General features: G+C 41.0%; 2 long non-coding RNA genes across 3 annotated transcripts; one reads left to right on the forward strand and one right to left on the reverse strand.

Annotated features, from left to right (window-relative positions):
* Positions 1-23,351, forward strand: LOC143693616 (uncharacterized). Its single transcript, XR_013181507.1, has 3 exons — positions 1-101; positions 15,117-15,314; positions 23,084-23,351. It is a non-coding gene; the product is annotated as an uncharacterized LOC143693616 (long non-coding RNA).
* On the reverse strand, positions 9,322-24,637 carry LOC143693614 (uncharacterized). 2 transcript variants are annotated; one of them, XR_013181505.1, is made up of 5 exons: positions 24,384-24,637; positions 23,983-24,035; positions 16,137-16,315; positions 13,890-13,999; positions 9,322-11,619 (listed from the first exon to the last, which is right to left on the reverse strand). It is a non-coding gene; the product is annotated as an uncharacterized LOC143693614 (long non-coding RNA). The 2 variants fall into 2 exon arrangements; XR_013181506.1 differs by lacking the exons at positions 23,983-24,035; positions 24,384-24,637 and adding an exon at positions 16,503-16,911.
* Between the last annotated feature and the right edge of the window lie 1,173 nt (positions 24,638-25,810).

Raw genomic sequence — 25,810 nt, forward strand, 5'->3', positions numbered from 1 at the left:
GTCTGTGGTCCCAACCAGGCATGTACTGCAGGAACACACAACCATGTGCCAAAACATCTGTTCACACTATCTCCTTGCAGACATGGGCTCCATCATGTCAGGTAAGAGATATCCAAAGGCCTGAGGTCATGTGTTGGATCTTCTTGCTCCTCCAAAAGGAAAGGACATGGGTGAGCCTCTCCTGTTAATCTACATGTGCTTGGTGCAGCAAGGATGGAGAATTATTAATGTGGGCTAACATAAAAATGCATTTTTCAAATGAGTAGTTGCTTCTTCAGAAGAATGGCCACCCTGGTGACCTCAAGGCTGATACACTCTTGGAAACTGAAATATTTATGGTAATAGTGATGGCAGAGAGAAGGAAATATCTTTTGTAAGAAAACACGGTGCATAAACACACAACATAGGTCAGGCCACATATTCATTTCACCCATAAGAAATTTGTGCAAGTGCAGACAAGTCCAGGTTTTTCTCCTGCCCCCCAAAGAAACATAATCCAGAGTTTATATCGGATAGTTTATGGGAGTTTATTGGAATATCCAACAGGGTTCATGTAATGTGTCATAAGGTAGAGCCTGTTCTTTGGTGATTTACAAGCAGTGTGTGCCGGTGTTACTGTAATTTATGGACCACAGATGGTCAGGGGTGCCCCTGCTGACTTGTAGCCAAATAAGAAGCTGAGCCCTGCATGTCATCTGCTGCAGGTACCTCTGGCTCACTTCTCCAGATTAGTGCTGGTCAAGATCTGCCTTCAAACCCAGAGGGTCCCAAGGCCTTTGCCTTGCAAGCTGAGGCTATTTCAGGAGGGGAGAGGATACAAATAATTAAGGCTGGGGGAAAAAGCCCTAAGCCTGTCAGAATGACACCAAAGCAAAATTGCTTTTACAATAATAACTTCCCTTTTCAAGCCTGTTAGTTCACTTGATGGCATATTGCCACCTGTTAAATGGAAAATGAAGAATGTCAGTCACCCCTTTCATGTACCAGTCTAAGAAAAACATCTCCTCTGCAAAATTTTCTATATATTCGTAAATCTCCCTTGTAATGAACCTTAGGATAGATCACATCTTCGTTCTCATCATTTTATCCTTTTAGGTAATTACTTTTCAACTATGTTTTACTATGACTTTCTTTCAAGCTTACCTAAGTCTTTTCTTCTTTAAGTCTTTTCAAATAACTATGTGTTTATTCTGGCACTTTTTTCTGATGCCCCAGGACTTTTCTCCCAGTGGGTGCATGAGGCAGAGGGAGGACAGGACTGGCTGCATTCTCACCCAAGCCTTTGGGAAATTTACTCTTCTTGGCCAGGGGATTGGTCCCCTTTTCACTTTTAAATTCTCTGCTTGACAAAGTTCATCACGTGACCTCATATTTCTCCCGGGCGTGTTTTTGTCCTTCTGCGTGTGGCCTGGTCCTGCCCGCAGAAACACCAAGGTGGTCTCTGTCAGGATGTGCAGGATCCAGGGACGTGCTGGATCCAGGGACGCCTGGCTCTTGGCTTGCCCGCTGCAGTGAGGTCACGCATTTTAATAGCACCACCAATCCCCTTTTTAAAGGGCATTGATTAGGTTTTGTTAAAATAGGCTTTGAACTCAGCTAACCCATTTGCCAGTAGGATGTTTCAGGGCATTTTTTCTGCCTGGGCCACACTTGACACCTGTTGGCAAGCACAGCTGCAAGTGCTGCTTAGAGAAACCTGCATCCAAGCCCAAAATTGAGTGGCTCAATTTTTTCCTTATAGTAAAGACATAAGAGAATTTGGTGGCTTCTCTTGTTAATAAGGAGAGGGAAAAAAAAAAACCAAATTTATTTTTCTTTATCGAGATGAAGGGAAAACACACCCTATAGACAAAAGAAGCAGAAGGAAAGCTGTAATGGAAAGAAAATTGACAGCCTCTCAAAACTCAGGTGGCACTTTCCTTTTCCAGTTAATTACAGTTTTAATTACATGGCTTCTTGTGACTCCTTGATACCTAATAAACTAGACTCTGTGGGGCGGCAAAGTTGAGTTTTGCTTGAACTGCAGGTGTAAGGCTCAGTATGAAACATAAATCAACTTCTTAAACATGTTCCCATGGTGTGTTCAGGCTTTTTCTTCCTATTTGCATGTAAAAATCACATCTTTTCACCATTGTTGGGTAAAAAAAAAAGAAAAATATTGAAGCTACAATGCAAAAAATATTACCTTTGTGTCTTTGGATATGAAATCCCCTTTTAGAAAGGGTGAAAAAAAATCTTTTATTATTTTAACCCCAGATATAATAAATTTTAAAGGAGTTATGCATTACCCACATACTGCCTCTCTCAGTAACCTTTTTTTTGCAGGGGATGTGGGTGCATAAGATAGAAAAGTTCTTTGGCAGAATGAAAGCAAGGGGAAATTGGTATGTGGAAATAAAGAAATAATCAGCCCATAGGAGCTGCCTCTCCTGAAGGTTTGGAAAACAGAGGGTGCCTGTTTATTCTTTGTGTATTATGCCATGGCAATGTGTTCTCCAGTCAGGTCCAAGCATGTGCCATATATTACCTCTGAGCGGGGTAACACACTGATGAACTGTAGCAGCAAAAAGCTGGAGACAAATATGGTCCAAAAATTCACACTGGTCTCATTCCCATGGGATATGACAGGTCACGAGTCTGTGGCAGGAAAATCTACTGTCAAGATGGTCAATGCAGATTTCAGTGGAAAATTGCCCATCTTCCCTCCGTCAAACCAAACAAAATTATTTTAAAGAAGCAGGGGAGGGGAAAAAGAGAGAGGAAAACAGACAGTAGAGCTTCACATATAGCATTTAGATGGTGCAAAACATGAGCAGCAAGCACGTGGCACGTGAATGTATCAACAAGTCCTTCTTAACCTGTGAGACTGGGAAGGGCTGGTTTTTTACTCTCTTATTAGTTTTAACTTCAGCTTGTGATTTGACTTTTGCACTCATTGGTTTTAAATGAGTTATTTGTTATGAGTGAAGAAAGAGAGCTCTGGGAAATAGGTGCCTGGGTAGCACTTTTTCATGCCCAGTAGGTGGAAGGGGTTGGAAGCAGGGGGGAGCGGGGAATCAGCACTATCCATGGCTGGAGCAAGTGTGCTGAAGTCAGCAGAAGGTCTTGCTTGCTCCTCCAAGGGCTTCATGCCCCTGATTTCCACCTGCCTTCCCCATGGCACATCCCAGCCTCAGACCCTGTTCTCTGAAAACCACTGACATCTCACTGACACCCACAGTATTCAGGGCCACCTGAGGCACAGTCAGAGGCAACTTCCTTTATAAAAATGGGATATGACTTGGACAAAGCAGGGAGATTTCAGCCTTAACTTCAATAAAAATCTTGCCTGAAAGACAGCCTTCCTGCAGACTAGACTTGTCTGGTGCCATTTCACCTTGATGTCCTGTTGATGAGTATTCTCGGTTGCTTGTTGTTGTTGGTAAAGATCATAATTTATTTTCCCCCCCACAGTCTGGCTATCTCCTTTTTTTTGCATATGGTGCTTACTTGAACAACTCCACCTGCAAATAACAGGTTTCTGTCAGATCAATATTGTGTTAAATCCCTTGGGCATAAATATCTTGTACTCTTGTGGTTTATTTGTGGGCAATGTTTGGGCAGTCCGAAGCAAAAATGTGGGGAGCTGGACCATGGTCTGCAATTTCTTTATGTTATGTAGTGTAAGTGAAATAACAACCCAACCCAACAGCCAAGAGAGAATTTTCAAGAAGAACTCCTCCTACCCTTCTCCCAAATAAAGTGTTCCATCATCTTTTTCAATTAGTATTGGCTTTATTTTTGAAACCACACAAAGAGGCAAGTATACTGTTCCATATAGCTTCATATACAGTTTTTCAGAGTGCAAAAGGCAAGGTAAAATTAAGGGAGCTAGAGAAAAGGAAGGAGAGTGGGGAAGGAGAAAAACAGGAGTTTAAAAAGTAAAGAAGTTTTAAAAAAATTTAACTCCAGAGGGCCTTTATTTAGAGCTGTGTCTCTCACTTCGTACTGGGATAGGTGAGTGAGGCCTCAGAGCAGCAGCAGGGGATGCAAGCTCATGTTGGGGAGAAGGCTCACATGCCTATGGCTCAGCAAGGGGATGGAATAAGTGGAGGAATGGTGATGGAAGAAGCAGCAGCATCATGAGTATCTGTCATCCTAGCACTCCAAATGGTGTGGAACATGAGAAGAAAGAGGAGAAAACATCAAATACGCTAAAAATCTTTTCAACAAATAAATAAAACTTTCCAGCTGAAGCAAAATAAGCATTTTGTTTAGTTCTAAATGCTTCCACTGGAGGTTTTTGAATGAGGAGGAAAAAAGAAACATGCATGGGGTGGGGATGAGGCCATCTGTTTCTGTACACATTATGTTGCCTGTACCTGGCTGGTTGGGAGCATAAATGGTGTGAGTGACTGGAGAAAGTGCAGAAACATGTGAAGAACCATCCTAAAGTGAATTTATCCCTGCAGGAAGACTGGCCTCATCATGGAAGGGGCGGGTGGTGATGCAGGAACAGCAGTGTTGCGTGCATTAAACCATATTCCACTAATCCATATGGCAATGTGGTCTGAAGTCTTTCAAGACAGTTCCAACTCAGAAAAGTCTTAAAAAGTTTTCAGATGGCATTTTTATGGTCTGCTGAAACACAAATGTCCATTTTTCTTTCCACAGAAAGAGTTTATCTGGAGGAAGGCGGGTGGGAGGCAGCCACCCTCAGACCCAGCCGCCCGGTTCCTGCTTCTGAGCTGGGCAAAGGAAGCATGGCAGAGTGGGGAGTGTATTTCTTCCCCAGTTTTTGGAAAGCTGTGCTTTAATAATGGCATAACAGTGTGTGAAGGAATACTGTATGCAAAAATGATCCCTTTGGGAAGGAAGCCTGGAAGAGGTTTTTCTGTCTAAACTTCAGAAGCCAGTGCACATCTGTCCAAACCTACCTGAGGACAGAAGAGTCCAGGTGATAGAGATCAGCCTCGCTTGAGGCACCACCACTGAGGTGGGGTAGACATAGATAGGGAGGGCTTTTTTTTCAGAGCTGAGCACCCCACACCATACTGGGATGGGGTGCATGAGGCATCGGTGCAGTAGCAAGGGATGCAGGCTCATGCTGGGGAGAAATCATGTACAGCCATGGCTTGGCACGGAGAGGGAAGGAATGGAGAAGCAGTGATGGAAGAAGCAGCAGCATCCTCATGGTGGCTACAAGAGCTGTTGACCATGCCTTAGCATAAACAGTCACCAGCACCCATTGCTCATGTCCTGGTGCTCCTACCCAGGGTAAACATTGCAAATCCAGCACTTTAGGAGATCTATTATTTTCTGGTTAAACAAGTCTATCTATTGTTTTAACCATCTCAGCTTTTTTTTAGCTAGTCCCTCATAAATTCAGTCCAAGCTCAGCTGAAAAATCCTGGTTTTCAACTTTAAGGAGGAACGTGACTTATGATTTACTAGATAGCTATGTTGTGCTTAACGTAATAAAAGTCCAACGTATGTAATATGTATGGGCTACTGTATTATAAATATTTAATAACTTTTACGGAAAAAAGAAAGTGTAGGGGTTACAGAAATCACATTAAAGCAACTAAGTAAATGTAAAGAAGGTTAAAGTGTCTAACTCTATATGGCATAAAGGCTAAAACAAACCAGATCTGTTTTCTAGATACTTTTTCCACGTACAGCTGTAACTGTAAATAAAGCAAGAAATAAAGCAAGTACTTAAAGACAGGCAAACTGAAAAAAAAAAAAAAGATCTAAAGCATTTGGTTGGCATTGATAGCAATCATTTCAAAAAGCCCTGGAACATTTGAAGAGAATTAGAAAGGATTTTGCTGGAATCAAAGGGAGAGCACTTTTCATGGCTGGATGTGTATTTGGGTATCTGCAAACTGATTAAATCAGAGTGAACAGAACAGCCTTGATCATCCAGGACTTTTAAAACAGAAGAAAGGGGTTTTCCTGTTTGGGCTCTTTTTTTCTCACTCACACATCTTACAGTTTTCGTTCTTCTGCCTACTTGATGGTAAAGTAACATTTATTTTGGCACAGAGACTCACAGAGAGCTTTGAAAGGCCCTGGAGGTTAAGCAGCTACAGAGTGCACCAAACCCACGGGGTGAGCAAACCTGGAAATATTTAGGCTTAGGGGTTTTAGGTTGTTTTTTTTTTTCCATCCTAACCTAAGTTTTGTTCTTAAAGAAGAAGTGGATATCTTCACATTTCCCTGCAATATCCATTAGGAAGCAGACAGGGCTCCTGCCTTGCCACCTCGCTATGTGCCATTCCGTTGGCAGTGCCAATTCCATAACCAGCTTTGCAGCTCTGCTGCACAAGCCAGAAAAGGCTTTCATGAGGACTTTGATGTTGCTGGTGATTCAACCTTTGTATCAGCCAAGTGTAGAGAGGGGGATCAAGCCTCCCTAAATTCCTGGCTTGCCTTTTCCTCCTTCACACCAGTGGTGTTGGTGGTCTTGGCTCTTTGTTCTGCCCCCCGCCCCGGCCATCTTGTGAGGGAGCTGGGATAATGCCTTGCTTAATCAGCATGTGACAGTTAAGTGTTTCTGTTTGTGGAAAGAGTACAGAGAGAAGTAAGGCAAAACATTAGAGTCAGCCTTGAGTCCTACTGATGCCAAAGAGTGCATCTTCTCCCCAACCTCCACCCTTCCCAGGTCCACTTTGGCTTGTGAAGTCTGCTGAAAAGAATTCTCTCTTTCTTATTTTTCCTTTTCCTTTTTTTTTTTTTTTTTAGCCTCCTCCTGGCCTAGGCAATGTACTTGGCTGGCAGGAAGTGTGGGAGGAGGGAAGAGGGGACTGTGGCAAAGGGGATGGGAGGGAGATCCTCCCCTTGTACAAGGGCTCACATTGGTGGGGCTGTTCCCATGTTCCCATCACCCCACTCCTCGCTCCTCCCACCCAGCTGTGGATAGAGGAGGGCAAGGCAGGGATGGGGTGAAATCAGCAGAATGATGAGAACTGGGTGTGGGGAGAGTTGGGGGTGGCAGGGTTAGGTGTTTTCCCCTTTGTCTCCCAACATGTGTGTGATAGAAACTTTAAAGCTACAAGTGTGGGATGGATGTACTGCAAATCCAATGCAAACAAACAAAACCGGCAAAGTGAAAATGAAATTACATTCATCCCGTGCTTTTCTACCATCTCTGTGTAGTCAAATTCAGTACACAAGCATACAGGGTAACCCAGCTCCCAATATAGGTGGCAAGAGCCTTTCCTTTCCATTTGATGGAAAGCGGAAGTTGTTTTTACATCAGGGAATGGATCTTCTTGTAATTTTCCCTAATGATATTTAGAAGTCATGCACAGTCTCCAACACCCAGGAACTGTTACATTTTTAAAACCTTGTGTGGATTCCCACTGGAACCCATAGAAGAGGAAACAATCCTGCATGGATCTTGCATGACCTGGAGCAGCATTTCCCAGCTCCTGCCTGGGGTATCAAGGGCACTTGGCCACACAGCTTCTTCCCTAAGTGTGACTCATCTCCAACCTGCCATCCAGCAGCCTGGTTTTATGGAAAATTAGGGGTAAGAAAACTCACTTCACACTGCTGACAAAAGCAAATAGCAGTGCAAAGATGGCTGATTCATCTATTAAAATAGGCACCTTTTTCTTTGCATATCACCCTTTTTTCTAATTTTTTGCAGTATTTTCCCTGCTACAACTAACATCCTAAATAACACTAACCCACCTCCCTGCTACAGAGAGCCTTTACAGTGTTACAGAGAACAATTCTGAAGGTACAAATCATTTGACCTAAAGACTGTCCCTGGAGTGACAGTGCTACATTTTCACTCTGCCAAACTCTTTATTTAGCACATGCTAAAGAACATTTAACATTTAAAGATCCCCCCTGTACATCCTCTAAATGTCTCCATTCTTTGCTTTTAGATTAATATGTCTTCTGTGAAAATGAGATAATTGATTACAGACTTGTATTATTTACAAATGAAGTGTTGTTCATGTATTGACCTTTCATTTCTATAGCTCAATACTAGTCCTTGTATAGCATTTTTAATTAGTGAAGTGCTTACAAGAATTACAAGAAAAGAGCTTCTGTAGATGCTTTTAATAAAAGGAAACTTTAAGATGGCCTGCACATTTGAAACTGCAAAATATAATATTTGATCAGGTTCAACATACCAAATCTCTGTTTGGAAAGAGAAAGAAATCTCCTGCTTCCAAAGGCACCACAAGTGTAATGCAGACTGCAGGGGATGATCAATAGAAACAAGTGAGTGTTTGCCCTTCACCCTTCTCTGGTAGTTCTTCTCCATCAGGGGATTAATTTCAGCCCAATCTTCTTGATGAGCAATGAGCAAAGCCCATCTGAGCATTTCAAGATTATAAAATCAGGGGATTTAGGCATATTCACAGAAGCAAAGCTTCCAAAATCAGTGGCTGTGGAACACCAAATGCTGTTGTGAAAGGTGCTAGAAATGCCAAAGAGGCAAAATGTAGTAAATTCACCCTCCTGAAGCAGGACAGGGCCATCTGACCTGTAGAGTCAGGTTGAATTAAGTAATGGTGCATGTGGTGGATAGAGTAGGCAGCCCCATCCCTGGCCATGGTGTTGCACTCAATAGCTATGAGCTCAGGATATCTCAAACCCAGCTGAAAGAGAGATAAAGGGAAGGAAGCAGCAAGAAATAATGTAATATGGCATAAATACAGTCCACAGGAATTTGGAGTTTAGAAAGAAATGTGTTCTGCTTGGGAAAGGGAGGACACCCTCTGAGGCACACCAACAGCCTTGGGGAAACTTTGATTTCAAGAATAACCAAGAAAAAACACTCCAGATGCGAGTTTGACTTATTCCTAGTATAAATGCTTTGGTTTGGTTTAGTTTGGTCTCTTAAATGAGTACTGTTCCTAGTGAAAGCAGGGATTTGGATGGGGAAGAAGTGTGCTGGAGGCAGGCAGCTCCACAGTGTGCTAGCCAAGCCACTCAAGGTGCTCATTTCAGGTGGCTGATCAAAGGAAGAGATGCATAAACCATTGCATAAACCATTACATATGCTCCCCAGGGAGTGTAAACCATTGCAGTGCTTAATTTCCACTAGTAGAGTCAGACAAACAACAACAAAAATTATCTAAATTTATCTGGAAAATGTGCTTCTAATAAATCTCCAAACAGGCAGAGCTCAGGTTGATTCCACCTTCCTTCTCCAGGAGGGTGAAGGAGGATTTTCCTCATGGAAAATATTGAATATATTCAGACTCATGAATAAAAATATATGAAACATAAAGCAAATAATTTAATTTCTCAGTAACAACGATGTTAGTTACAGCTATAAAACAAATCTTGTAACTGCAGAAGAGGGATTTTTAAAATCTTTTTATTAATTCAACAGAAGCATATTAGAAATGTCTGTCATTACAAGTCTGGAGAAAAGTATTAGGTTCGAATAAGGTCATTGAGGACAGATAAAGAAAGTAAAGGAGGGAAGGCTTAAGCACTTTTTCAGCATCCTGTGTATACAAATAGTACAAATCAGTTTTCAGAGTGTCTGTTTTGGGGAACCTTCACCCCAATACACATGGTCACATGTAACATCCACTGAACTGATGAGAAAAACCTCACATCATCATCTTTCAGCGCTCTTTGAGCTCTGTGAGCTGGCTGCTTTGACACTGGAATTGTTTGCAACATGTACTTTATCTAAGGCATCTCAGGTACCAATTTTTGTTGAGGGGCTTGTCATGTTCACCTCTATCTTCTGTCCTAGTGATGATCCCCTGTTCTTACTGAGCAGTCACTCCTATTCAAGGATATTACAAGAAACAAAATCAAGCATATATTCAAAGCAGCTGAAACAATTCTGCTGTTTATGTTCAGGTCTACCACACAAGGTAAATCATACATCTATGACACCAACCATGGTGTAATTTTGCAGAAGGTGGCAGCAGTTTTTGGGCAACCCCAGTTTGTGGCTCTCCCCAAAACCCCAGTTTGTGGCTGTCTGTGCAGAAAAGTCCCTAAACAGGGCCCATCCATCTCGCATGATCAAATTTTTAGCCTTCATCACATCTGAAAATAGCAGGGTGGGGGTGTGCTGCTTCTTGAACACAATATATCCCATACATCCAGATTTCTGGGCTAAGCAGGATGCAGGGACCTCTCAGATGTGGAGCCAATAGGGAGCACTCCGGCTACCTGGGATTTTATAAATCTTTCAGCTATCAGTCTTTCAGAGCTCCAAATGCAAAATCCAGCAGCCTGGGATATCATGTGGATTTATGACTTGGGATTTATGAACTGGTCTGGATAAAATAAGAACTGCCTGACTTTTCTTTTTTCTTTTTTTTTTAGTTTGAGAAAAAGAAATCATAAAAAATAAGACCTGATTCTTTTTTCCCTTTTCAAAGCTTGTTGTTTATACAAATGTGGATGTCTTGTATATATTCAATTATTTGGATTTTTCTTCTTATCTGTGTGCTTTCTGGGGCTGGAAGCAGAACAGAGAACAAGCAATGCTGCTCTCACAAGGTTTCCTGCCTGACAGGAATATCCTGAAGAATCATGCTTTTGGGGCACTCCCAGCCCTTCTCCTAAAGTTAGGAAAGGTGCTGATAAATGTTTAGGAAGGTTTCTGGGTGTTTCCCAGCAGTGGGGTAGCTCCTCACCGTACTGCTGCCTCAGCACTCACCCATTTTCATCACTTTCTCCCCTAAATAATTTTGCAGCTCACTTTAATTTTCATTTGATGCATGCTGAGTTTTTGTTATAGGTATATATGCATGCCCACATATATGTGCACAATCACATGCCTTCTACAGCTGCATAAACATACACACATGTATGTTTATGAGAGAGTATTATGGGTGATTTTTGTAAAGGTTGGAATAGATGGTCTTGGAGGTCTTTTCCAACCTTATGATTCTTTAATTCCATCATCCTATTAATTCTTTTTTTAAAAAACAGTAAAGACTATCTGGTTTTTGTTACTAGTGAACTGTATATATTTTGCATGAGAGCCCATCCCAAAGGAATTTCTAGTCTTTCCTCTAACTTGTGACATTCCTTTTAATATTTCTCATCTTACAAAAAAAAAAAAAGGAGATGGTATTTACCTTGGTCAGGAAGGTATATATTTGGTAATGTCAGATATATTTTTGTCCCCTTTTCTGATTGACCCTTTCATATCTCTGCTAGCAGTTTCTGAATAATTTTCTTCCTGCAATCCTTGAATTCTGCTCATTCTTTTATGGATCATGGTATCCCTTAGGAAAAAGCAACCTAATAAATAGCTCAAGTCTTTCAACCTCCCACCTTCCCCATCCCCATGGGCACAGTGTTCACATGCTAGCACTGCTAGACCATGCCAACACTTCCACCCCAGGCTGCTGAAATATTTGCACTCACTCTTCGTCTCCTCACACCTCAAGCTGGCACCACATAGATGCTGGTACTGCTGGGTTTAACCTCCGCATGAGACCTGCACACGCGGGTGAGCATCTCCTCAGCTTCTGAAAACCTCTCCAGAAGGGAAGGGGCCGTGCAGGGAGGGCACATGAGGAAGGGTGCTCTCACCACTTCTCCTGGTGGTGCCCCAGCCACAGAGGCAATGCCACACCAGCAGTAGTGGACTGGGGATGATGCTTCTGGAGCAGCTTAGTTTTGCTCTACCTGTGAAGGACAAGGTTTTACATCAACTTTGGTGCCTGAATAACCTAATGTGGGGGTGTTTATCACAGCAAGGAATTCAAGTCATCCAACCAAACCCTCTCCTATCCTGAGTGCCACAGCATGGAAATGCAACAGACTCAGTCTAAGAAATGTCAGCAACTTACTCTTTGTGGGTCTGAAGGAAAATGTGATGGTTTGTTTCTAATTACTGTGAATTCAGAGTGGAGCTTTTTTCAGCATGACTTGCAGCCCAGGAATAATTTGATTTGGAGATTTTTTTTAATAAAATAAAGGAGCCCAAGTCATGTCTCAGAGCTAGATATAAATTGCTGCTTAAAAAAAATCCAAAATTTTATTGGTTTTTATTTATCCAATGTGAATTTTCCAATTGCCATCTCTTTTTAAACTCAGAAGTTACATGGTGAGCAACCAGGTTTAGGATGGGGAGGCCAGGAGACTGCTCCCTGCCTTAGCACCTCCCTAACTTCAGCTTTAGTTACGAAAGTTTGCTGAAAATTTCATGTGAATTAATGAAATTTTATAAGCAGTGGGGTTGGTGGTGTTTAGAAGTATGTCTTTCCATTTTTCACCCCACTGAGCATCTGTATCCCTGGTATCTTGGGTATCTACTGCAGTTCCCATTCAGGCACTGGAGACATTTTGGGGGCAGAGTGGGGGGAACTTGGAAAATAATTTTTCTTCTCTGCTGGCTTTTTCTGTCTACCTTTCACATCACTGGAAGCTGGAGAAGAAGAGGTAGGTCTTATTGTGGCCTCTGGGATGTGGTAGCCACACCAGAGCAGCTGTGTGCAGGAGCTGGGGAGGACAGTGGAGCAGCAGTTGTCTCCTGGGGACATCTCAAGTCTCTCACCCCTCTCCCTATAGCACCCAACACTAAGAAAACCCACCAGACACTGATTGTGTGCCAAAAGCATCCTCATTTGGCTGCTTGGTCCTGGTACATGGCTCCTGCTCTCCCCCAGTCCCAGTACCATCTCTGGCATGGTCCATTAAAAATTATCTCTCCATCAGAGGGTGAGGGAGGGGGCTTGGGGCAGGCTCTGGTGAAAGGCACTAAGTGTCTGGACCCTGCTAAGTTCAAAGGCAGCCTCCCTCCCACCCCTAGGAGGGATGTAGCTGGCCGGAGGATGGCTGGAGGCCACACAGACGGGAAGGTATGTAACAATCCATTTATCACTTTGCAAATATTAGTGCTGCTTGCATTTGCTGCAGCAATATTTCTTCTTGGAAATTGGTGAAGTGAGTAATAACAATGTTATTTATTCTAAGACCTTGGAACTGAGAAGCAATAACAGGGGGACTGTTCCCTTGAAAGCTTCAGAGGTGCAGGAAATAAAGTGGGGGGGGGCAGGGAGAGAAGGACAGGAAATAGACCAACAAAGATCTGGAGGAGAGAAAGCCATTGAAATCTCATGTTTAATTTCTTTGCCCCAATGGTAATAAAATGCTTTTTGTAATGATTTATATATAAACAGGCAGGGTGGGAAGAAGGGTGAATATTTCAGATTTATCTCTGGCTGGAATGTCCTGCAAGGTAGCAGGGCATGCAGCTTGGATTCAGGGTCTGGCAAAGAACCTCATTCACCACAGAATCTCCTCATTCTCTTCGGGCATTTTTTTTTTGATTCCTGCACACCCCACCCCCACAACCTCCCCCTACCCCTTACATCCCTTATCTGAATATATAAGGCTGCCCTTTGCTCAGATTTATAGGTTGGGGCAGCACTGTGTGTATTTACAGTCTCCTGACCTGCAGACCTACAGCTGAACAAGAGCAGGAGGAAACCAGGGCCTGTTCCATAAACAGAGACAGATACATGGGGGAGGCAGCAGGAATTGTGAGCAGCACTTAACATTTTTAACTATTTGGCCAAGCCAAGGAATTAGTGATTAGATTAGGGGCAAAGAAAAATGAGAAGCAGGGTTAAAGATTTAGGAAAGGTGGGGAAAAAGGACAGCAACAACCAACAGAGGCCCCAGGTTTGGCATGGGAAGAAAATAAAAGTTATTGGGATGATATAAAATGTTTTCCAGGGCAAAAGGGAAGAAATGAAAGTGAACTTCCAAAGCATTTTAATCAAGTTGTGCTTTTCTTGGGTAGGACCAAACAGCGCTTTTCAAGTCTGATTATCTTTTGAGGAGGTAGATTATTTAGTCTGTATTTATTCAGGAACTAATTGCCTCAGATTAAGTAAAAAAAAAAAAAAACAACTTTACTCAATGATAATAAATATTTCTGAGGTCCGTACCTATCAGTTGCTTTGTCAGTAGAAATTCAGTGCAGATGAGAAAATATTTGAAAGGGGCCAGAGGATTTACTCAACTTCTCAGAGGCAAAGGCAGCAAAAGTGGCAACAACCTGGAAAATAAATATATGAAATGCAATGTATGTAAGGGTCACAATATAGCATAAGTATATCAACATGATGAACAGCTTTGATGAAAATGGTAAACAAAACCACCCTCTCTTCCTGTGGCTTGTTTTACATTGCAATAAACCACTGACTCTATAACCTATCAGAACATGCTGAGATTTTATGCATCATTTCCAACTACTATTTGAACATTTGGTTTAGAGTAGTCATGAACCATAATTAATGGGATTTTTTTGTGTGTGTGTCCTGATAAAAACCAAGCTTTATTGTATTTTATTACCTGTTGGTCCAAAGCTCCATATAGATGATGTAAATTCATTGTAGGTTTTAGGCTGGGGAAATAGAGGAGATGGGGGCTTGCACATGACTATGATGAATTAACATTTACATTTTCTAATCAAACCCAGAAATTTAGGTTGAGATGCCCTGTCTAAATTTTCGTTTCTCCTATGAGTGAGTTGGTAGCAATGGGACACAGAGATTTTGGCCCAGCTCAGCCTACCAGGAGGAAAGGGGGAAAAAAAAAAAGCCCCAACAACCCAGGCACCACAAAGACCATGGAGATGAATGGCTCTATTTTATGAGCCATAAAAGTTTTATTCATCTTGACACCGAAACAGGTTTAGGCAGCGAGTTGACACGCCTTAAATAAATAAGTGGAATTAATTCCCCAGCTCTTGAAACAATAGCAGAGTGCCCGTAACACTGAGAGCTGCCCCGTTGTTTCCCGTTGCTGCTCGATATTGATATTATTTGTGGGTTGTTTTTTTTTCTCCTCTGGGGCCTGGTTGCTCCACTTCAGATTCTTCCCCTGTTTTATTAGAGGTTGAAAAAGGTTCAAGACCTGGTTGTACCACTGCTCCCACCGACAGCTAAAGAACCAGTTTGGCGTCTGGTTTGTCTGTTGTTTTACTGCTGACCTTCAAATCAACTTTCCCCCCTGACCCCAGGAGGCATCTATCATGACAAGAGGCTGTTTAACACAAATGGTGCCCATTTATAGGGGAAGAGAGTCAGAAGATTTCCTTGGTTGTTGGCTTTTTTCTTTTCTTTTTCTTTTTTTAAATGAAGAATTTGGTTTTTTCACCCCTCTTTTCTCAGTCACCACAGGTGAAATCCCTCCTAGCAGCTGGCTTATGAAATAATGTGAGGGGAGGCCTTAATGAGCTGAAAGCACCCTCAGCTGGAGATAAATATATGCAAATGAGATGCACAAACAAAGGAGCCCGGACAGAGAAATATCTGCAATTCCAGCAAAATGCTGCCTGCAGCTAGAAGATGAACAGCTTTGATAAAATGGTAACAAAAAGCACCTTTTTCTCCTCCAGCTTGTTTTACATTGCAATAGAGCATTGTTATTGTAACCCATTGGAGCATGCAGAGGTTTTCTGCTGCTTCAAAAAAAAAAAAGAAAACCTGTTTAAACATTTGTTTTTAAGGCATTCATGGGCTATGAGCAATGTGATAGCTCGGAGTTTTTTGGTGGCTTGTGGTGGGTTTTTTGGGGGTGTCGGTTTGGTCATGGTGGGTGTTTTGGGTGTGTCTTTTTTTAAGCTACTTTTTAATATATATATATTTAGTATATATATTACCTGTTGGTCTGTCTCTGACTTGGGTTGCTGGTGATTTTGGTTGTGGTATTTTGCAAGGGGGAAGGCAGGGTGGGGATGGCTGTTGCTACTCAAAAAAGAAAAAAATAATAACCCAAGTTTTGCTTTCAAATTTGGAGGGAAAATCCAAGTTGACAAGTAGTAAAAAGCAGCCAGGGGGGATGTGGGAAAAGAGGGGGAAAAAATCCAGACTTGAACATTCACCAAGCAGCACCCAAACAGGCAGCTTTAATGAAAGCAATCAAGCCTCGGAGCTAATTCAAAGACAGACATCTAACATGCTGATTTTAATAAGCTTTTAAAAGGCAATCTCTAACTTTAAAAAGTTGCTCTTTTTAATTTAATTTTGGGGGGGGGGGGGCGGGTGTTGGTTTATATATTGCCAAAACAAACACAGTCACTAAAGTATATTTTCAATATGTATAATTAGCATATCTAGAAAATGTCTTCAATTAGCCCTGTATTTTGAGTGAAGGGGGAGAGGGTGGAGGAAGGAAAGAAAGACACTTACTTGGGATGAGTCAAAGACGTTTTCCAGGGGTCATCATGTCAAAATAATACCTTTATGTTCCTGTCCTTGCCTTTATGAATCCTCCTGTGTGAACATATGGAGGCCTCTTTACCTATAGGCTTCTTCTTCAGAAAACAACTCTGACCAATCGTCCCTTGAAGATAGGCAAACCTGCCTTTCTAAAAGGCAGAGGAGAAAAAGACAGAGAAAATACAGTGCTGTTTAACTTTTAACCTTATGATATCATTAAATAGATAATTATGGAATTACAAATGAAGGGTAAACACTATAAAGTTTAAAGGGCCCTTTACTCCAGGCACTAACCACAATTTTTATATCTGGCAAGAAGAAGAAAAATAGACTTACCTTTAAGGAAAAAAATCCCCCTCTTTCTTTGGCACTTACAGATATTAGAGCAGACAAGTGTCGGATTTCCTGATGTCAAGAAGATTTCCTAATTTTTCATAGCCTTCTCCTGTTGCATTTTTGGCCCGATGTGGGAATCATCAATTTAATTTGTGGGGCTGCGCACTGGAAATCAAGATATACGTGTACGTGTGCTTTAATGAACCCTAAAACCTGACAGGCAGCTGTCTGCTTGCAGTTGCCCCAAGCTCAGGATTTCAAGAGTTAATAAAACTTGGTTCTATTAGGACAGCTTTCTCTTTGCAGCCCAGGTTTGTAGCAGCATAATTATGTTCAACTGCTGCTGTTTGAAAAGGGCAAACAGCATCTTAGGCGCAGAACAATGAAATTACAGCTGAGATTTAGGTTAGCAAAAGCCGTCTTCTGCAGGCTTTTATGATTCATTATTTCCCATTAAATACAGTATTAGAAGTGTACACCAGATAGCTCATGGTTGCTGCGCTCAGAGCACATTATCTATATTACACAGGTCTGGGGAGCAGAATTAGAAAACTTTGGGGGAATGAGCAATATGTGTTTGCTGATAGAAGTACCATATGGCTCATCTTCCTCAATTGCTTTCATTGCGACTCTGATGCTGGAGAAATTAAAGTTTTATTTGATGTGGCACAGCTTAATGAACTGTCTTCTGTTAGGAAAATTGAATATGTTTCCTGTTATTTGAGCACAGAGCCCTCATGGTTTTGGCTGATGAGGGATGCATTATGTATTGTTTATTTAGCATTTTGAAAACAAAAGCAGATATTGGAGGTAAAATTGATTACTGCAGGATGTGTTATATAATCACATTTTTCTCTCTTTAAATTATGGCCTTGCCTATTGTTTTTATGGAAGCATTTTTTGAGGGGGGGGGGCAGGGTGTCCCCAATAAAAAAAAAGTAGAGGTTGTCGAGGCAAAGTATATAATCACTGCTTTGTTTAAAAGCAGCGTTAGAGCTTTTTAAGTTTAGACAAGGACATGGAAAAAAAAAGAAATGCACTTACAGATGTATTAACCTGCAGACCCAGTGGCTGCCATGCCATTGGTCTGGGGATGCTTGAGGACTGTGTGTGCACTGGGGCTGTGTCATTAGAAGAAGACTCATTTGTTCATCCTAAGTGGAGGACACAGAGAGGGGAACATCCAAAATTCAGGAACCAAATATCCTGAATTTCCCATTTCTTAGTATATCGGACAGAGTTAATTGCAAAATGTTAATACCTGCCAGGGTGGGGGTGAATATCCAGAAGGGAGGATACAGAAAATTGCAGTGCCTGTGTTACCAGGCACTGCAATATCAGTCATTTATTTGGGACAAGAAACAAGATATTGATGGAAAGATGGCTCAGATTAAAAGCAATGTGTGGTTTTGGCTTTGTTTGTAGTGTAAACAGACATGCACACACCAAGGACTATATACACCCTACTATAGACCCATGTCATTGGGGTGGCTGGCAGCAATAAGCCCAGTGATAGGCAAGAGCTGTGGGTGCTAACCCTACTTCTCTCCAAGGGAGCAGAAAACTGTACTTCAGCTCTGAAACTTACAGGCAAAAATATATTAATGCCACTGTAGAATGTTATTCTTATTAATTCCACTTCTACTTGTTTGAAATCCTGCCCCATGACACCCTCTGACTTTTGCTGTTATTGATCTCCCAGGAAAAGAGAGGTGCAGATCAGGGAGCAGTGAGTGGAAGGCAAAAAATGCCTGTGATAGCTCAGTGCTTCTCTCCTGCCCTCATGCTGCTTTGACAAAAAGACAATTTGTCTTGTGTGCCCCACAATGTTTGAGGACTCTGGAAACCGTGCCTGTTAAACAAGCACCACACAGAATCTAAATACCATCCATTAAAAGAGAGTCCAAATGTGTTTATAGCAGCAGGCCAAGGCGCTCAGCCCTCGCCCCGGAAAATCTCCCATTGACGTCAGCAGGGCTTGTGCTTATGCAAAGAGTGCAGGATGCTGCCCTGCACCTTTAGAAAGAAAAAGAAAAAAAAAAAAAAAAAAAAAGAGTGGTACTGAAATGAGGATGTTGCTCTTGAAAACGTCTTGGAGTAAAGTGGTTAAAGCAAAGCCTGTATAAACAGTGACTATAAATATTTTCCATTCTGTATCACTCTTCAAACAGCTCCCTGCCGTAATTTCAGGTGAGTAGAAAAATAAATAAACTATAGCATGAGAGGAAGAAGAAAAAACGAGAAATGAAAAAAAAAAATACATTGCAACCATGGCTGCAACCACATAAGCTTAACTCCTTTTATCCAGATCTATCTCCCAGAGAAGAAACTGGTGGGTTTTTATGAAAGGCTGCTCCATGACAGGAGCCTCCTTTGAGGAAGACCATTATGCATTGTTATCAGCATGGCGTAATTTGACTGTTGACAAAGTATCTGTGGCAGTGAGAATGAAAGCAGTTAGAAGTGTGTCGGGTTGTAATCAAGAAGATGCTTAGCTGTGCAACGCTGCATCTTGAGCAGATTTGAATCAACATTGCCTTGAGGGGACACACACACACACAGACACAAGCACACACACACACACACTCCCCAAAGAAAAGTCCATTAATTTTTAGTGGGAAAATTAGAATGGCACTTGATGAAGTGAAATTTGACATGCGTTAATTGCTCTGCAGCTCTCCTAATTAGAGATTTTCAAATTCTTTTACTGCTGTCAGCCTGATGCCCCATTGTCTTGCTGGACAAATAGTAAAATTGCAAATTGGGTTGATAAAGAAGTTGGACTTGAAGATATTGGTATTTAGCTTGTTTGCTGCTGATCATCATTCTCGTAAGAGAGTTAGGGTGTTGTGGCTTATGAAGGGCATTTGGGGAGAGAAAAAGTGCAGTAAAATTCTTCTTCTTGATAAATAGAGAATCAATGATTTAACAGAGCTCGTTTAAAAAAGATTAAAGCATGCAAGAAGTGGACAATAAAGCAATGGAGTTGTAAATAACTTTTAATCTTTGTTAAATCTATGTCTTGCATGAGATTTCAAATATCATTCACTTTTTAATAAAACCGTTAAATTCAGTTTATTTTTCGATGCACGTCATTCACAGTGTGGCAGATGGAGGCAAGGGGTGGGGTTCAGGTTCCTGCATGCCTTTTGCCCTAACCTGAAAAGCAGCATAGCAAGAACATGTTCTATATCAGAAACTAGTTATAAGGTTGTATGAACACATATTGGGGCTGGTTCTGAAAGCATGATTTTGTATCTTTTGTTTTCTTCCTTCCCCTCATTCTGGATCATGCCTCCCCTCCCTTAGCCTTTGAACCCCTCTTAATTCATTAACATATTGAATTTTTTCAATTTTCCATTTTCTTGCAATAACAATATTAATGCCAAGGCCAAGGCCTGATTGGAGCTAAATTACTTGTTACCTGCTGGCATTTATTTATATGGCATTGAATTATAAAGCTTTGCTATTGTCATGCCTTGGGCGAATTGTTTATGACACCAGTAATAGGAGTAATTGTTATTGTTGAAATTACCTGTCAGCTACCCATAGCAGTGGCCCTTGTCCCACTGACAAATAGTGACAGGGGAGAGGGATCCTCCGCACGTCCTCCTGATGACTTCTCCTCTGATAATAAGGAGTGCAGGGCCTCTGATAATTTGCCTGTCACTGTTGAGTGCAGCTCAGAGAGAGTTGGCCAAATTGTTGTCATTCACTTTGACAAAGACAGCAAAACGCTGTGGAGCAGGAGGAGGATTATCTAAATAAATGAAAGCCCTCACACGTCCTTTGTTTTGGGTTTTTTTGGGGGTTGGGTTTTTTCCCTCCCCATTGCCACTCGCCTGCTTTTATGCCAGAGTTGTAAAAATGGGCATAGGTTCCTCAGCAGTGTAACTTAAGAGTCAGCACAGGGTAGCGGGGAACGACACAAGGGCTTGTGCAATTTGCGTGCTGTTTGCCTGAAACATTTTGGTTTCTAAATATAAATTAAATTCTTTATGGATTTTTGAGGGGTTTGATTTGGTTTTTTTTTTTTTTTTTGGTCTAAGGCTGTCTGTGTTTTGGCAATTAGCAACTGTCATTGCAAGAGAAAAGATGGTGTTTCTCTTGCATGGATTTGATTCTATTTGATTATTTATTCTCTTATTTTTCACAGTCAGCAGCATTTCTTTCAGCTCTCCTCTTGCTCTCGTGCCTGGCCCTCTGAAACATGCCCAATGCAGCAATCAGTGTTGCCCTGTGCCCAGGGCTGCTGGAAACAGCTCTGCTCTGCTCTGCAGCTTTTTGCCCTCCTGAGCTATTGCAATATCAGCTGAATTATCTTCACCAAAAATATTATTTCCTTTAGGGAAGGAGGTTCTGTCACTGATAAACCCAGCAGAGGTCTGTTAGCTGCTGCGAAGGAGCTTTGTGAAGAGGCGGTGTTATTTGTCAGAGCCTATCTATTTATAAAAAAAAATAAAATAAATTACAAAAACTCCCCCTTCATGTCCTGTGACTGGTGTGCACGGGAGGACGCCCACGCTCGGTGCAGACTTGCTGCCAATCACACCCCGACACTGCTGGAAAAGGGAGATATTTTACACCATCACAGCAGCCAGGCTGCATCAGGGATGCTCAAAGTGCAGGTTTGGGATGAGCACATTACACCCTGTCTAATCCAGAGTTGTCCACCCTGCATCCTTCACATCTAATCCTATAATAGCAATAATTTCCCCTTTACTGGTCTTTACACTCAGGTAATGACTACCTGGGGTACAAAGGACCTCAGGGGCTGCTTTAGGCCCTTTGCCCCCAGTAGCCAGTCCCTAATTGATCAGTAAAACTTCCCACCGAGTCACTGATGCATCATGTTATTTGCTGTAACAATGAGGTTTGGTCCACATAAATACCTGTGGGCACCACCTCACCCCTCGATTTGCTCCCTGAAGGAGGAGGTCTAAATTCCTGCTACCAAGGATTTTCATCAGTGGCAAATAAATCTGCTGAATTCAACTCTTTCATTTGTAACCATTGGGCTCAAACGCATAATTTAGCCAAATTATCAGCTGCCTCCATCTTCCCAGGGAACGAGTGCAAACAACGTTTTAGGAACAGACATCTAAATTTAGTAGGGTTTTGAATAATTGATAGGCTGGTGTGACAGAAGATAGAAACTTATGTTTCTAATCATCCCAAAGCATTTCTCCTTCCTCCCACCCCCCAAAAAGAAGTTGCTTTTTTTTGCAGTTAAATATAGGGAAGATGTCCACTTAACAAGTATAAAATTGTGATAGCATTAAGAGGTTATCCGTGGTAATAAAAAGCATGGAACATGCCTGAGAATGTGATCTGTAAGGCAGATAATTTTTAAAGATGGAACTTGTCCTTGCTTTGTCTGGGGAGAGGCATGTTAGTGATCCCAGAAGGGGAGGGTAAAAAATATAACACACATTTCTAACTGAAGATATTTAAAATGTATAATGTATTTCGGTATGTTACTGTAAGCTGCTGTTTGATGTTTTTTCCTATAAAGCTTAAATCAAGCATCCCAGATATGGTTGTGAATCTCCTGCTCCTAGCTGCGTCAAAAAACAAAATACATTTTAAATGGCTGTATTACCAATATCCTGATAGTCTTTAACATATAAGCATAATCATCTTCTCTCTATTTTCTCTCTCCATTCCTAAATACAGTCCCAGCAACAAAAAGCCCACCTTTACATTTCAAGCTCATTTGAAATGTAAACTTTTAGCAAATAAGTGATGGCTTATGGAGCTGCATCGCCGCTGTGGCTGGCAGCAAATTCCTTTTTCTCCCTCCTCTCAGTGTAAGGGGTTTGAAATACCCATCAGTGTCAAAAGAAACTGCGCAGATCACTGCTGCTCTAAATAAGGCAGAGCAATGTTGAGAAAAAAACTGCCCCCCCCGAAAAGAAAACAAAAAAAATCACTCAATACATTAAAATGACATTTCTGTCCCATGTCAGTCCAAATGACTAAGTATCATGTTTTGCATCATTTCAGAAAGATATTCTTCAAACAAATTCATCATATAAACAGGCAACAGGCTTTTGTTTGAAACATTTCAGATCAAAAGTTAAGGGAAGGACAATTAATATTGCCTATTAAAATCCCTGTTATTGTTAGAGATATATTTTGTGGTTACTGACTATAAATAAAAGCAAAGGAACAGAGCCACGGTTTCTCGCCACTACAGATAGAAAAAGGCAATTTCCAGCTTTTTCTGTTTTGTTTTTTTTTTCCTCAAAGTTGCTCTTAAATGTGTTTGCTGAATAAACAGGATTAACTGTATTTAAAACAAGAGATAAAGAACAGCTTTTTACTACACTGAACAGTCTGCAGGGTTTCCAGACTCCTCTGAATGCACTTCATGCCTGGAACATAATGTTCATATTTTACCTTTTTAATGACACCGTATAGAAGAAGCAAAATATTTTTGTAATAATACAAATATGGAATCGATAGGGAATGGTAAAAAAAGAGCATTTTTACCATTTCTGCTTCTGGCCAAATGCCCGAGTGGTGGGGTTTTTTTTTTCTTTCTTTCTTTTTGCTTTTGTTTTTGTTTTTGTTTGCAGTTTTGCAGCAGGATGAGAAAGCAGGGAGGAAAGTATTCCTGCTGCTGAAGGGGCTTTCCCTTTTCCTCTGCCTGCAAAAACTCACCGGGTGCTGTTAAAACAAAACTAATGGCGAGAGCGCGATCCGGAGAGCCAGCCTGCTATCAGCTGCATTTCAATGGAGGCTTTCTCAAAAAATAGGTACAAAGAAAAGAATTTAGACAAATTTGCCTCTTAACCTTTAAAGATTTCCTGCCTATTTCAGTATGTCCCTTATTACATTAATTTTTTATTTAAATTACACCATTAACTGGATATGAATTTATCAAGAATACATATATTGATTTATAAAACAGTATCATTAATTATTATAATAGCTAGATGTAGCTGATATTACAAAGCCATTTAAAGGTTTTTAATATAACTTGGACATACATAGATAGATAGACATTATGGACAAGACTACAATTTAAACTGGCTACCAGCAGTTAATGAAATCCTTGATTTATCTTCTCATTTAGAGATTGATTATGTTGTTGCTTTGTAAAACTATTTATTTTATGCCATTTTTCAAAGGATGTCTCAATAAAAGTAAAAGATAAATAAAACATCCAGCCAAGTCTCAAAGCATATTTGGTTTTATATTTTCTTTTTTAATGCTGCAGCTGTTAATGCATTACTAGTTTGGAGAGTTGTCACGTTTAAAGTGAATTGGCTTTCATGATAGCAGCTATGTTTGCACATGCACAATTTTCTATGTTTGGATTGAAAAAAAAATAACAAAAAGAAGAAAAAAAAAAAGATGATGTCTTCCCCACAACATTATGCTTATTTCCTAAACCAAAACCCAGCAAAATGCCTTTCTGGCATAGATTTCTTAGGCATAGTTTTTGTTTAAGCTGTGGAAAAATGGGACTTACCCTAGTGCTGCAAAGCAGTCAGTCATGGAGAACATTTTGATTTAAAATGCAATCTGAAGAGAAGAAAAAAGAGAGGGGGGAAAAAAAAAAAGAGAAGGAATGATATAAACAAACAGAACACCACTTTCAAATTCCTCCTAAAATGTTCCTAGCTTAACTAATACATTGGAAGTTTAAATCTTTACACATTATTCTTGAGGGGCTATGTCTCTGGACTCTTTATTTATATCACTTATTCTTGTCTGGCAACATATGTTACCGATTTATTATAGTATTTTTTACTGTTAGCCAGACAAATGTAAGGGCTAGCTGAGGAAGGGTAGTTGCATCTGATGAGTTTAACAATTGCAGGGCATCCTTTAGGGGTAGCCAATGGGCTCTTTTGAAGCTATAATACTCACCATTAACCATTTTCATGCTGACATATTTTCATTGTCAAAGTTGGGGCTTTCCCTCATATCAGCTTCTTTTGTATTCAGTGGCTTCACAGGCAAACCAAGCAGTGTGGCTGAGTTGGTCTTCAAGCCAAGATGTCTCAAACGACCCTCTTATATCTTGCCATCTAAATCTGCATGGCATGCCCCCCACAACTGAACAAAGAAAAATACATGCAGAAAATAATACTTAAAAAAAAATCTTATTCTATCCATGACAAATAATAATATAATCCATGACAAATGCAAACAAATCCTAAGCACAGGCAGTCAGATTTCTCAGGGCCATTACTGACACCAAAAGGTAACAGAGAGGAAGACTTTTCCCACCAAAGCAATCTCCTCCAAATTCCCATTTTAAATGGATGCACCAGCATCAGAGGGAGAAATTGCAAGGACAGGTGGTGAGGTGCATGTCACATTTTGCACATGGTGTTTTTAGGTCACCTATTCTGGAGCAAGATCTTGAACTCTCCCCAACTTTTCCTTCCTACACATTCTCTGTCCTGTCTCCTTGTTCAATGGCAACGTCTTCCTCCAGCTCCTCTGAAAACTGTACCCCTGTGTCTTGTTTCACTCTTAGAGCCCCATCTTGAGCTTCTGGGAGCCAAAAGGTTTGTGCAAACTGGGGGGACATAATTCCTAATATCTCCACAATTTCAAGCCCTTTGGTACCAGATCAGACCATTACACCTGCCAGCAAATCCTACCGTGTATGAGATACCCAGCATGGGATGCTCAAGAGCCCTCCTCCCCAAGGATCACTGAATAGATGGTAGGGCATACTCTGAAATTTCTGCTCTTTAGAATTCAGTCAGAATTTTAGGATTTTTTAGCTCCAAAAAGTCAAGTCTAATTTCCCTTGCATCTTCAGGGAATGTGGGAAGAGACTGTGTAAGCTAACGTGAGACCACAGGAGTGATGATCCTGAGGAGTGGTGATCTACGGGGAAAAAAAGTACAGCCAGCAGCATTTTGGGGGGGAAATGAGGTGTTCCAGGTAGAATAAATACAGAAATTGCAATTAAATTCGTTGGGCTCCCTTGAAGGGAGAGATTGAAAGTGGATCAGCATGTCTCCTGATAGCACTAGGGGGTCCTTGACAAATGCCACAGAAAATAGTTTTAGCTGGGAGGAGAGCAAGTGCTCTTATGGGTTTTTTTATTTTGACTTATTGACAGTTCAGCTGTTGTGGGCTAATTTCTTTTATTTTTACTTTTTTTTTAATTTAATTTTTAATTTTTTTTTAATAATCAAATTTCCCTCTACTTATTTTAGGGGGTTTTGAGGACTTTCTAACTTAGGTCTGAGTTCAGCAGTATGCACAAAACTTGCATGGAAATAAAGACTTTCCTTTCTCATTTTTCTATCAAGAAGCTAGCATAACTTTTACTT

The sequence above is a fragment of the Agelaius phoeniceus genome, chromosome 3 (assembly GCF_051311805.1).
Source record: "Agelaius phoeniceus isolate bAgePho1 chromosome 3, bAgePho1.hap1, whole genome shotgun sequence".
In the NCBI taxonomy this organism is placed as follows: Eukaryota; Metazoa; Chordata; class Aves; order Passeriformes; family Icteridae; genus Agelaius; species Agelaius phoeniceus.